The sequence below is a fragment of the Varanus komodoensis genome, unplaced genomic scaffold (assembly GCF_004798865.1).
Source record: "Varanus komodoensis strain SLA01 unplaced genomic scaffold, ASM479886v1 scaffold12, whole genome shotgun sequence".
Taxonomy (NCBI): Eukaryota; Metazoa; Chordata; class Lepidosauria; order Squamata; family Varanidae; genus Varanus; species Varanus komodoensis.
Window position 1 is genome coordinate 29,535,729 of NW_025335349.1, and position 14,577 is coordinate 29,550,305.

Below are 14,577 nucleotides of genomic sequence, written 5' to 3' on the forward strand. Positions count from 1 at the left end.
TTGTCCTAGACTAGGCCACCAACAGTTCGAGCATCTCTGCAGTGTCCAGTGCACTGTGCCTTGTTGTCTCTCAGTGTGTTTGTGAGAGATGAGAGAATCTGTTCCTCCACTCTGAGATGCAACATGGAGAATGGTCTTCCCCCAGCATGTGCCTTCCATAAGGCTAAACTGCAACTTCCATCATCCTCAGACAGCATGGGCCAAAGGTTGGGAAAGGCTGTGCTAAAGACTCTGGGAAAGGAGCTCTACCCGCAAGGATGGCAGCCAAAGGAACATAAACTAACAGTGTTTGTACTTCTGCCATGACAGAACATGGAAAGGGATTTTTCAGGGTCAGGTATTAGACAACCAGGAGTCGTACTATAAATTTTCGATAAGTGTTTGACTTTAGCTTGTTGAATTTGAAAAATAATGCACTGGGTTTTCATTTTTTCCCCACTGCTGAATATTGCATTCCTTAAGCCTACCTTCACCGATCAGGCATCCTTCCAGATGCTTTTAACTACAACTCCCACCATTGCTGACCTTTGCTTTTGTTGGCTGGGGCTGATAAGCCTTGTAACCTGGAGGACACCAAGAAGAGGGAGGCTTTCTTTCCCCTTGTTTCTCTCCTTTTGGAAACTGGACACCATCATGGTTCAACCGTCCTCAGCCATGCTGCTCTAAACAATGATAATGTATTGCTCACCAGTCCATTCTCCAAGCTTTTTATCCAAGAAGTTCTTCTTCCTACACTTATTTTTCCATTTATTTTACCTTGCATAGTCAGCTGCAAGCCTTTACATTCCTCCCTCCCCAAATAAACATGTTTTTAAAGAGAGCTGAGCAAGTCTCCTAACACATCTTCCCCAGCCTGGGAGTCCAAACTCCCAGCATTCCTGATCGTTGCCCAAGCAAGCAGTGCTACTTGAGTCCAAAACAACCGGGGTGGGGGGACGACCTCTGTTTGAGACCCTGGTGTGCTCTGCCAGTCAGAACATAATGTTGAATTGGATTGACCAGAGGCATCTCTGGAGAGTTCATGTAACTCAGGTAAAACTGCCGAATGTGTTTCAAATGCTTAGACATTTAAATTCACTTGAGTCTGTTGTGGGATTAATTTTGGTAAAGTCCAGTTGGTTCATATTTCTGTGATTTGGCCACATGGCTTCTGCAGCTGACCAGCTCTTCTTGAGCCACACTTGCTGGCAATGACTGTTGTTGTTGTTACTGCTGCTGTTGTGGTGCAGTGGTTAAGAGCATGGTTTTGGGGCTCAGATGATTTGGGGTCTAGTCTCTGCTTGGCTATGGAGCTTCCTGGGTTACTTTGGGCCAGTCACAGACTTCCAGCCCAACCCACTTCACAGGGTTGTTGTTGAGTGGGTAAGATTGAGAAGAGGAGGAGACAAATGATGTAAGCCACACTGAGTTCTTCAGAAAAGAAAAAGGTGGTATATAAATCTAATAGATAAATAAGCCAGCTTCCAAGGTTCCTACGCTATTAGAGGAGTACCCAAAGGCTGCAGGATCACAAGCTGAAGCGACGCATAGGTTGCTCAACACTTCCCTTTGTCAACACTCGCCAACATGCCTTCAGAGATATCAACCGTGACAGGAGAAGTCAGCTCTGGTAATTCAAAGTGACCTCTGGTACTCATAACTTGACTCATAGCGAGAAAAAATGGACCGCTGCCACACCCATGAATGTTGAGCAAAAGGAACCATGTCAGAGATGGCTGCAGCATTCAGAGGGACGTGGCAGCGGCGGCAGGCTCTCAGCGTTGCTGATCGATGCTGTCCAAAAGAGCAAAGCCACTCCATGCTGTCATGCCAGGGTGGGTAATATGTGGGCCAGATGTGCCCTGGCCTCCACTGCTCCTGTGGCGCCACTGCTTTGTGACTAAATGGCTGGTGGCCAAAGAAGTGGCATCTTCCGTTTCTTTCTTTCTTTTTTTTAAACAAATTTTATTATTTTCTCTATAAATCCAAAACTAAAAACAACAGTTACTCAGGACATCAGATATACTGGGTCAACACCACACTCTTTTTTTTTTCATTTAAGAACTATATTCAATTCTACACATAGACCCATTTCTCTAACCAATGATAAAAAATATTCCAAGTTTGATAGAAGTACGTATCTTCCTTCTTCTTCAAAGACAAAGTCAATCTGTCCATCTCTGCACAGTCCAAGATCTTTTTTAGAATCAACTCTTCATTAGGTGGCTCTTCGCTTCTCCAATGTTGAGCAAATGCAATCCTCACCACAGTAGTTACATGTAAAGTCAAATATATAGCTTGTTTATCAAGATTATCAGGAACAATACCTAACAGAAAGACTTCAGGTTTAAAAGTTAACGGTTTATGCAGCATTTCCTCAAGCCACTTATGTATTTTAACCCAATATTTTTTTGCCTTAACACATGTCCACCACAAATGATAGAAAGTACCAGGTTTGTGTTTACATTTCCAACATCTATTTGACATATTTGGAAACATTTTTGCTAATCTATTTGGTGATAGATACCATCTATAAAACATTTTATAAAGGTTTTCTTTATATGAAGATGCTAGAGTTATCTTAATATTTCTTTCCCACAGCTTTTGCCATTTCTGTAACTCAATATTATATCCAACGTTTTGTGCCCATGCTATCATAGTCTCTTTAACTTGTTCATCTACCATTTTCATATCTAAAAGAAAGTTATACAACCTTTTAATCATTTTTTATCTGATTTTAAAATCATTTGATCAAATGCTATTAATTCCTTATAAAAACCATACATTCTATAATCTTTAGTATATCTCGATTGTATTTGAATCTTATGCCACCAAGAGAGATCAATGCCATGTTCCTGGAATTCTTGATTCAGCTTCAATTTTCCATCATTATCTAAAATATTGTCCTATCTCACATTCTTATTAAAATTCAAAGCATTTTGGGTACGTAAGAGCTTTCATGGGGGAGAGCCATCTCGGCAACTTAGTATAGAGTTTTGTCTTTAGCTTCTCCCAAACTGACATCAATGAATTTCTAACATAATGTCTTAAAAAGTAACCTTGTGCCTTACATTTCTCATACCACATATAAGCATGCCATCCCGTTTGTAAATCATGTCCTTCCAGATATAAAATTCTCTTATTTCTTAGAGTTATCCATTCTTTTAACCACATTAAGGCACAGGCTTGATGATATAGCATCCAGTCAGGCAGACCAAAAGCCCCCATTTCCTTTGGCTTCCTGAAGCATTTTTAATTTAATCCTTGGTTTCTTATTTTTGTAAGCTGCCCCGAGGCTCTTTGCGAATGGGTCAGCATAGAAATGTTTTAAATAAATACATAAAATTTTGCCATATAAATTGTAAAATTCGAGTATTTAAATTGCATTTTCCATTTATTTCATTAGCAGCGTACGGTGATTGTACAACTCGTCTTGCTGTTGAATTCCACTCCCAGGAGGCTTTTTTCTCACGGTCAAAGTAGTCCCAAAAGTCATCCGTGGTGATTGCAGCAGCAGGGATGGCGATGTGGCGGCTTCTGGAGGGGGACATTTGTCCCTGGCTCTCTGAAGCTGCCCTGACGTTAAAGACAGAGGGATGCCTGTGAATATACGCTCTGCATAGGTTGTTAAGGGGGAAGGTGCGATTTGGTTTATGAAAGTTTCCAAATGGCCACTGTCCACGATAAAACTCAGCTGCAGCTCCTTGGCACATGCCCACTGCAGCCTCTTCCAAAAGGCCTGCAAATTCATACACAGGCTTCAGGGGCAGCAAAAATCTACTGTTCTGGTGGCAAGCTGAACTGCCCACTGATTTTTTAGACAATACCTTGGAGAAGTACTGCAAGATCCAATTGACCCTTTATGTGAAATTTACTTTCCAAATCCTAATAAATTTCAGAGAAAATAACAAGAACCAGTGTGGGATTCACTGATTATGGCCTTTTAAAACAACAATACGGCCATCGGTGGATGTCAGTGAACAGTCCAATCAAGGGGAAACTAAAGTGGAAATAGTTAGCAGCTGTTTTCATGCTTCCCTTGGGTGAACTTTTATTTCAGCATAGCGAGCAGCAGCTCCCGTTAGGAGTGTGCTTCGTTCTTCATTTAGAACCCGTCGGAACCTTTCGCAAGCGAAAGAACAAAGGGACGCCTGGGAGTGACAGCTGAAGAGAATGCAGCCCTCTTGAGCTTCCCATGCCGTGAAAGTTTCTGCAGCAACCTGGCTGACTGGATGTTATTTTAATAGCAGTGCATCCCACCCATATGCTTCTGTGGATCCAGAAGCTGATGGGCTCTGACGCCTTGCAAGCTTCAAACTTATTCATGTTCAGGAATGGGAGGGTCAGGGCCATTGACACACACCAGTATCCTGCTGCCTATTATTTCCTGCCAGTTCTGGCAGCTTCCCAAACCCTAACATGACAGGTGGATGGAGTTCACAAGGAAATCATGTCATGGGCCAGTTTTCCAGGAAAGCTGTTAATTCAATCCACAGAGTTAAGCACTTGAGACAGAAAGTGAATATGGCTGCGCTTCAATTGCATTCCTGTCTCAGTGAAGCGGAGAACTGACCTTTCCATTATTTACTTTTTACGGAGGATATTTCCAGGGGTGTCATAGCAAATTTTGAAGGGCAGGCACTTGTCGTGACCGTTGCCGTGGCCATGCTCCTGAGGAGGGTCAAAGATCTCAGGCTGCCAGTGTAAATCGGCATGCCTGAGTTAGGAGGTTTCGTCTGCGAGGAGCAAATTCCTCATAAAGCTCCTAGAAGTTCCTGGGCCATTCAGGACCAAGCAACTCAAAATGCTTTACATTACAGCAAGGTACAGGGATCTGCGAGGGGGGTGGCAGAGGACGTCAGCCTCTCCGCAGTCCTGACACCTTACACAAGGTCTGCCGGACCTTTATCTGTTCAGCAGAACCTCTCCGCAGTGCTGCCTTAACCACTGACCTGCAATTTTTAAATCATCTGATTGGTGGCTGGGGCTAGTGACAGGCATCGAGACGGGTGACTCTCCGGGGGGTGGGTGGGAGGCAGGGGTGTGATTCTGCCTATCCGTCTAGACGCCATCCAGATGGGAGGGTGGGGTTAACAGGAAACAATTTTACCACCACAGTCATGCTTGGGGTATGCCAGGCTTGGAACTCCGTGCCCCAACCCCACAGCCCTCAAAAGGCCTGAGATCCTTCGCTGGAGTTATACGGGGTGCACGTGCTTCCTAATTCCCTGTTCTAAGCAAAGGCTGACACACTTGAAATACAACGAATATTTTTATGCCGTGAAAGGGAGAACAGAGGCAGCACTTCTAATTGCAGCATCATTGTCATCACTTGACAGGATGCTGTGCCGTGCCTCTTAATCTTCACGGACCCTGTGCCTGTGCGGCCCATCAAGGAGACAGGATGGAAGGAAAGCCTCAGCCCAGCAGAGAGGAAATTGGAGCTCCGTAGGCTTATACCTGCCTTGGAGGCCGCTCTGCTGGACGAGTGACAGCAGGAGGCCTGCGCAGGCAGCGGTGGGTGAGCTGCCTCCCATCTTGCAGAGTCGGGCTTTTCTACTCCTTATCCTTCTCTTTCTGTTGAGGAGAAAGGAGGGGTTACTCCAATATTTCAGATTTCCCACTATTGTTCTATTGTGTGACCTTTTCCTAGTTAGACGTTTTAATCTGCATTGCGATCTAGTAATGTATTTGTCCCTTGGTTTATCTTTTGTAAATCTCATCATTTCAGCACTATTGGCTCAATAGCAGATCCTCTCTGTGTTCCTGCATATCTTGCTGAATCCCACTAGACGGCTTTTTTTTGTGGGGGGGGGGGGCGGCAGCTAAGCTTTCATTCCATGTTATCTTTGCTACAAGCTGCTCACCAGAAATTTAACTCAATCCTTTTGACTTGTCACTTCCAAAAGTCACTTTGCTTCCTTCTTGTCTCTTTTCCCAATATGCCTTGCCACTTTTCCAGGTTATGCTGTGATGTTTGGTATGATCTATCTAAAGAAAGAGACAAAGAGGTGATTTTAGTTATGGAATGCACCTCTCATAACACCCCCCCCCACCCCTGGCAAAATGGCTTAGGGCACAAACCTACAGCTGGCAAAACACTGGCCTACCATAGAAAGTCAGTGAAGTCTTGCAAGGCTTTTCCAAGGTCACAACAGGGAATGCTCCTTAGGAAGACCACCCTTGTGCCTTCTCAGCTGCTGCGGTTGTTTCTGTGCAGGATGATGCCCCAGAGACAGCAGACCATCTTTGGGATAGGCCCCAGAGGGGGCATTCGGGGTAGGGAGCACGGCACTGTTGACTTCCACCAAATTTAGGCAGAGCCTCAGCCCCTTCTCCTTGTGACTGCCAGAACTGACCACCTAAATGTTTTTCACCGAGCGGACCATGGAAGCAATTCTCCCCATGTTGCCCCTTTTGATTCGTTTGGATGTCTGTAACCTTTCAAGGTGAGAAGATTACAGGCTGCCACGCAGGAATGAGCTCTAAACAGGTAAGTAAAATACTTGGTACCTGCCAGTGTTGGAAATCAACAGTGCCTTGTATTAAATGAGGCAAGATGGGATGCCCGGATTCTGGGATAGCATGAAAAGATACTTCTTGTTGGAGACACTTTCAAAACTCCTGCCTTCAGACCCAGACATAGGAACTTCACCTAAGAAGTGAGGATTAACCCACAGGTGGCTGAAATGGTTTTCTAGTTCACTGCTGCTACCAGAGAACATAGGTGAGAAGAGACACCTGCCCTCTCCTTGCTTGCTCAGGTGCTACCAGTGGGCAGGTAACTGTGGCAGGAGGGAAGGATGGAGAAGGAGCAGAGACGTTGCTCCCAGTCCAAAGGCACTGCACTGCTGTTCTTTCTTTCCCCCTTAACAGATGCACTTGTCTGTCTAGATGCCTGGTGAGAAAAAAGACATGAGAAGTAGTGGGAAACCTCTGGAAGGTTTCGTGTGAAAGATGATGGTGTCTGGATCACCCCATGCGATTCTGTGAATGGGGCAGAGCAAGTACAGTATAAAAGTTTCTTCTAGATGGACTTGAGGCTTGGGAGGACGGTGGGTGTGTAGTCAGGATGGATATTGGTTCCTGCCATTTTTAGTAAATTGAAGCAGAATGAAAGAAGAGAAATGGGGCCACTCCACTGAGAGACCAGCAAGTTCTGCTTCCTCTCATCCTTCAATCATTTCTACTCCAGCAGGTCCTTAGAAGTACACAAGTAAGAAGTAGTGCCTGGGTGTTCTGGTTTCCTCCTTTTTCCCAACCCATTTTCCTTTTAAGCTGTGTCTTCTCAGATCACTGAGGGCAGAGATCAGCTTGTTGCTGAGCTTTGTTAGCTGCAGTGGGATTTCTTTTTGAGGTGAAGAGTGTGGTAACAATCCTTCATGTAAATAAATAGCATTTTAGCTATTTTGTTTTATTATGCTTGTTTTAATTTAGTGTTGCCTAACACCCCTGAGCTTTAAAAAGGGAAGATAGGATATACATGATGATGATGATGGCGGCAGCTGTGGCGGCAGCAGGGGACTGATTTCTAAGGCCCGATTGGTTTGGAAATGAGCTGAGCTGTTTCTCAATTCTGGGGAAGTAACCTGGCTTGTTTTCCGAGCCAATCCAGTGTAAGCCCCAGGGAAGTCAGTCATCTCTCATTACTTTTATATTTTACCACAGGGGCTGCTGTGTAGATTTCCTGTCTTGGACAGCAAAATATCTTGCTTCATCTCTTTACCCAATTCTGTGTTCAACTCTTGCATAAGATACTGATCAAGAACCAGCGAAATGACAAACAGTTTGCAAGCCGCCTGCAAAAGCGCAATGGCTTTGCAAATCGTCCCTTGGGCGTTTAGGCTTGAAGAACAGGAAAGAAGGAGAGCCGTCACAGACTGCATATTCTCCTCCTTTTAACCAAACCATTGCTTAGGGTATAATTACAGGACCAACTCTTCATTCTCAGATTTTGAAAGTATTGAAATAGTGCCAGGTCAAATGTTTCTGCAGTTCAGATGTTGCTACGAATAGTGCCAATGTGCTTGTGTGTGAAATCTTTGTGAACGTTCTCTACTGTCAAAGAATTTGCTTCCTCCCTTCAGCATGCCTGTTCGCAGCCCATTCTTCTTTGGAGCAGCTTCTGCCCGCATGAGGCAATGGGGCTGGAACCCCGGCCGCCTTCAGAGGCACTTCCAGTCATTCCCAGTGGCTTCAGTCACGGGGACATGCTTCTCCTAGGCCCACACCTGCCCCATTGAGGATGATGCCTTACGCTTCTGCCAAGGAGTGCAAAAAGGGCCCCGAAGGAGTGGGGGTGGCGGCTCATGAAATCACGGCCTCACATCGCTTTTGAGAGTCATTCCGTCAAGGGAGAATTTTCTAGATCAGGGAGGGAGGCAGGCAGGCAGGCAGGGAGGGAGTTTATGGGCTCACTGTTGTCAAAGAGTAAAAGAACTGGGAAAGCGCCCCCTGTGATGACACGCCCTGCATCTTCTGCTTGGCAAACTTGCTGAGTTCTTCTTATCATTGCAAGCAAAATTGTATGTTGGCTGCCCCATGTCCTAGGAGAGGGAGCGCTGTTCCTCTTACCTGGTGAAGGGGTCTCTTACGTCCCAAGCCCCATGAGCCGGGCAGGGCATGGCATCCCGAGTGGGGGGGGTGCATGCCACACCCTCCGCATCCCCAGCTCCTGTGGGACTGCACTACCCAGTGTGAATTCGATTACCCAAATAGGACACAGGCATACAGTCCTTAAGAGGTCTGAATGTGTTGTGATACAGGCATTGCATGACTTTTCTTCTGCAGTTAGCTCTGGTCAAACAAATGCTGGATAATTTTAAAGCCTGACACAAGCCTTTAAAAACCGTGGGAAATAGTGGGATGATTGTTGACTCCATGGGCAAAGGTGGCATTGGAGCACCTGCCTCCATGCCCCGCCTAGGTGTTTTTGGTGCATCCGAGCCTCGCCGGCAGCTCAGGCAGCCAGGTGCCCTGTGCAGGCAGCAGTATCCAGCGCCATTCCTCCACACCCAGCGCCCACCACGCATCGGTTCCATCCACGGCCAGCTGCACCGATTCTGTTGTGCAAGCAGCACCCACTACTTGAACAGTGGCGGTTTAGTGCTTCCGGAGCAAGTCCCCAAAGGAGAGGAAACACTCATTTCTGAGACAGAGCAGGTCAGCGGAGCTCCTTACGGGAGCTTGACTGCCCTGTCCACTCCAGAAATCCCTGCTTGCCCCGAAGTGCTGAACCTCCCCTGTGCAAGTGGTGGGTGGAATCAGTGGGGCCGGCCCCTTGCGGCCGCACACCTCTAGATCCTGCCCAGGATCGCAGCAGGAAAAAGTGCGACGGCAGGGCCAGAACGTATCATTCTTTCCCTCGCCGAAACCTGATAAGCGCGGCAGCTTCAAGAAGTGACTGATCCGCTCATGTTAATCACTGTCCTGTTCTGAACAGGAGAGATGTTTCTTTTTAATCCACCTGTTCAATGATATATCACTGCTATGTGCCCTGTTAATTGTCACTCTGTGCAGGGGCTTTATGTTGTAAGAGGACACCCCCTAATATTTTTAATGACCTTAAGCAAAGTGATTGACATAAGATACCCATGTCAGATGTTCTGGTGACGCAATATGTTCCCCCAGTAGCAGGAAAGCTTCCTGCCGCGATTAAGTTCGAGCTATGAAAAGTGCTAAAATGTGTGGTCAGCTTTCCTCTGATGCAAGTGATTTTATTATAGCGTCTGGTAACGGCGGAGTGTAGCAACACAAATACTGGCTCTAAACATCCCCTCCCAGATGTATGACCTGCTCTATTTAAATCGCAGCTTGCACTTTACAAGGCCAGGATCTCGGCTGTGTGTGTGTGTGAATGTTTAAAGCGAGCATGAACTGTGCTGGGAAGGGAAGTGAAGGGAAGGGAAGGGAAGGTAGAGAACATCCATGCCACAATGTCCCTCTGCGCTTCATTCATTTGGATGAATCAAATTCTAGAGCTCAGGGCTGAGTCTTGCAACTTGCTCAACACAGAGTGAATCGATGTTATGCATTCCCTTGTTTTAATTTGATTTTGATCTTGTTGATAATTTGATTCCTTCCTTCTGTATTCCTGAGCCTGTTTACCTAGGACAGGGTAGGCATCTTATGGAGATCCTGGGACTAGCAGGGGATTTTGGGGCTCATCAGATTTGGGGCTAGGATGGGGATTCGGGGGCTAATTTGCCCACCCATAACCCATGCAAAGGTATATCCTTCCCCACCTCTGTCTAAATCACCACCCAATAAAGTGCCAAATTTGGCAGTGTAGCAGTAAAAAAGCAACACCTACTCTTTAAAGCAAAATTGTGCTCCTGGCGATGTGGCAATTGTGGGGGACACATGTCGTAACTCAGACCTTTGTTGTCCAAGAGGAATGGCTCTGGGGTGGTGGGTTTGGTCATAGGCCATGGGACCCATGCCAAACTTCAGCTCAGCAGAAGAGCGTGCAAAGTGGACTTCCACACCGTCTTCTGTCTCTGTGAGGCAGGCCTGGGTTTTTCAGGTGCCTTGTCAGGATCGTGGATGTAATGTGCACGCCACCTGCTGAGCACACAGGTGTGCACGGAGAGCTTGTTGCACATGTATCTCGTGGGTGGCATTGTGGCCTACTTTACAGAGGGGCGTCTAAAGGCCTCTTCTCTTTGAAGGGTTGTCTGGTTTGAAAAGAACCTGTCAGAAGGGAGAGGCGTTGAAGCCGCTCATCAGCCGTTTGCACATGTGCAGCAGGCTGGGTAGGCACAGAGGTCATTTCGTCATAGCCTTCCCCTCTAGGGTATTACCTAATTAGTATATATTCCATTTCTGTACCACCCAATGGGTACAACAACAACAGTTCATCATCATCATTGCTTTATATCTTGCCTTTCTTCCTCTTGTGAGAAACCCAGGTTGGCTTACAAGTTTCTCCGCCTCTCCATTTTATCCTCACAACAACCCTGTGAGGTAGGTTAGGCTGAGAACCAGTGACTGGCCCAAAATCCCCCCGTGGGCTTCATGGTGGAGCGGGGACTAGAGCCCAGATCCCCCGAGTTCCTCTCCATTAATAAATTACAGTGGCTTATAGTATTTCTGCTTAAATGGCATCAATGATCTTTAACTGTAACCCTGTCTGTGTAATTATCATGTGCAGATTTGTATCCCTCTTTGCCCTCTTCCAGGATGATGTGTAAGTGGTCATCCTGGAGTGCATGCACAGGACAGGGGCTTTTAACTTCCTCCAGGTAGCATCTTATAGGAAAACTTCAGAACAGAGCGGGTGACGCCATCAAGTCCTTTGCCTAGTAAGCACCCCTGTCAAAACTTTTGCATTTCTAATGTTCCTTGCAGTGCGCTTGGATCCCTGTCGTGCAGATCCATCATCCATTCGGGAATAAATTGCAAGCTTCAAAGCATACATCATCTGCTAAACTGTGGCCTTTCTGCACATGCACCAGGGTGGTTGATTTAACCCTTTTGTCACAGGAAGCGATGTGATGATTTTGCTTTATCCTTTAAGGAAAGACCAACATTTTAGTTCAACATTTTAGTTAAGGAACCCTATCATGATAACAAAAACAGCCACGTGTATTGTATATTCTTCCATATGCTGATCCAGATAGTCTTCTTACACCTACCAAATGGGTGACGGTGAGGAAATGTTACCCAGAGAGGCAACAGGGAAACAACCAACCAGGAAAAGGTACACGACTTGATGAAGCATGAAGTTCTGAGGCGCTTCTCAGTTCCACACCGTTCTTCAGATGTGCATGGAATGATTTCTTGAATTAGAGGATAATTCTCATACAAGATTATTCAGATGAAGCCTTTACTATCCAAGGAAATGCCAAATTCATTTGGGTGAATTTTGCCCATCACTAATAGGATGCCACTTCCAATGTGACCTGGGGAGGTTGTTATTCAAAAAAGGAAAAACTGGGGAGCACTTGCCCTGTTTAAAGCTAGCGAGGTTTGTTGATCGAGGAAGGGAGAGCAATTTGAAGTCCTCCAGCAGTTTTGGCCTACAGCTCCCATCATGCATCATGATTGGCTATGCTGCTTAAGGGCTGAAGGGTGTTGGAGGCCAAGACATATGGAAGGCCACAACTGATGACCTGGATTCAATGCACATTCAAACCCTGGTAAAGAGAAGAACATAAATGCCTTTAGAAGGGTGTGCTAGTGTGCAGGACTTGGTTCAGCGCCCCCATGTAGATGGTTTCTGATCCAATTTCCACCAACTCTTTCATGTACCAGGGCTGGGGCTGGGGGGGGCGGGTGGCGGGTGGCAGGCCTGATGCATGACAAATGCCTTCTGCTGCAAGCAGACACATCCCATCTAGTTGAGTCTTGCATTTCTTCCGGAGTGGCCAACCAGAATCTTCTGCAGTGCCCATTAGAAGTGGGTGAAGGGAATACCCTGCACCACTCTTGGGACTCAGCAGCTGGTAATAGTATTGTTGAGATGTAATTAAATTCTAGGAGCTAATTAGGTACTTCCTGTTTGCTTCAGCTTTCATCAGCATCAGGTCTGATTTGTCTAGCTGCTGTTCGAATGGATTTCTCAGTAATACTGGTGGCAGATTCTTATGTTGATTCTTCTTCTTCTTCTTCTTCTTCTTCTTCTTCTTCTTCTTCTTCTTCTTTTCTTATTATTATTATTATTATTATTATTATTATATGCTTTAATGGGTTGTTTTTAAACAGGTAGTCAGAAATTCAGGAAATGCAATCTCAAAAGTTAAAAAGTTGGAATATCTTTTCTTTGCAGAAATAGTACCTCTCGAAGTGGAAGTTTCATTTAGGACATCATGGCTAAGCTCCCAAAATAGACATATTTGCCACAAAATGTCTCGTTTAATGCCATCTATGAGCCAAAGAAAGTCTCGTGGCACCTGAAAGGCTAATGCATTCATTATGGCATGAATTACGTGCATCTCAGTCTGTTTTTGTCGCAACAGACTAATTGACAAACACCTCATGACAGTGGATTCCATGAATGAAATGCTTTCTTCAGTTCAGCCTTCCCCAACCAGGTGCCCTCCAGAAGTTTGTGAGTTTGACTTCCATGACCCCCAGTTCTCAGGAATGCTAGAACTTGTATTCAAAAGCATCTGGAGGGCGTCAGGTTGGGGACGGCTGCAGCAGTTTGTCCTACTTCAATCAGATGGTTTAAAGGCAGCATAACCATGTTCATGTGGAACTGGTTTTCTGTCTGGCTCTTAAAAGGATATAATTATAACTGAAATTTCCAAGTAGCACACACTTAAAGGTGCAACTGCTCCCATGATGTGGCAGGGAGCATCTCTGGAAGCTGCATCTCTGGAAGCACTCAGGCATTCGGAAATAAAAGCCCGGACCGTCCGCAAACACACAGTCTTTGCCTTGTGCAACTAGTGGCTCCAGATGCTGACACGCTTGCCCTCCTGTATCCAATGCACTTATCCGATTCTTCTTTACTGAATCAACATTTCAGCTCTAGATGGAAAGGACTAGATTTTCTAAAGCTCTAGCAGCAGCGGTTGTTTATTATTTTATAATGAAGGGTACAATTTTAAAAAATATTTTTAATATCAAAACCACCCCAAAGTGCTAAGTATGATGGTGTGTTATAACAGTTAAATGTACAAAAACCAAAAAGTCACCTTCTAAGCTATACACAGACCTTGCTCTTGACTTTGGGCACATTATAATAAAGAGAGCAACCTGGGTCTAGGCAGGGACCCCTCTCCTTTCATAAAACTTAATTAAAATGTTCAGTATTACTCCTTAAAAAGTACCACAGAAACTTCACAGGAAGAAAATGAAGAGCTGAGCTGATATCCAAGAACTATCCTCAGATTGTTAGCACTCCCCCTGCAAAAGGACACCCTGTATTCATCAAGGCCTTGCACGTGCTTTTTATCCACTGAAAACACACCCATGTAACACTTGGAGGACAGCCGTGTGGAGAAGGTTCAAGGCACCTTTTGGATCCGTCCTCATCATATTCTTGATTTTCCCAACATTCGTTCCCAAACACTGTCCAAGCATGTTCAGTCCACTTAGAAGGCAACGCGAGTCTTTTGGGGTGGGGCGGGATGGCAGCCAGGAAGCCTCTTCCTGTTACAAAAGGGAAGCCTGCTGAAGAAAGCAGTCATTTCAAGGCTGCTTTCCCAAGTGCTGGTAGCAAAGGAGGCCATTTTATTTCTGGCCCTTCATAAACCAAGAAAACATATGGTCAATGTTGCATGTAGTGTAACTGCTATTTTTAGTTTAAAAGATGACTCCTGAACAAGAAGCAGGGCATACACACGTGTGCACACCTGAAGACCGACGGGAACTTTTCCTAAGATAGTTTGGAGTATAGAGGCAACCTGTGAACAAGGGAGGGAAATGCAATTCTTTCCTTCCCCACTTCTTTACTTTAATGAATGCCATTTGCTGTCGCAATGGACGATCCTCACAAAAGGACGTCTCAAAAGGCCTTTGCCACATACCAACACACGCCTCTTAAGTGTGCGTAGCACTCCTCCTACAGCCTGCTGTGACTTGAGAGCTGTACAAGCAATGGCCCACTGCCGTCTTCGACCGTATGTTTTTCCACCTGGGCATTCCTAG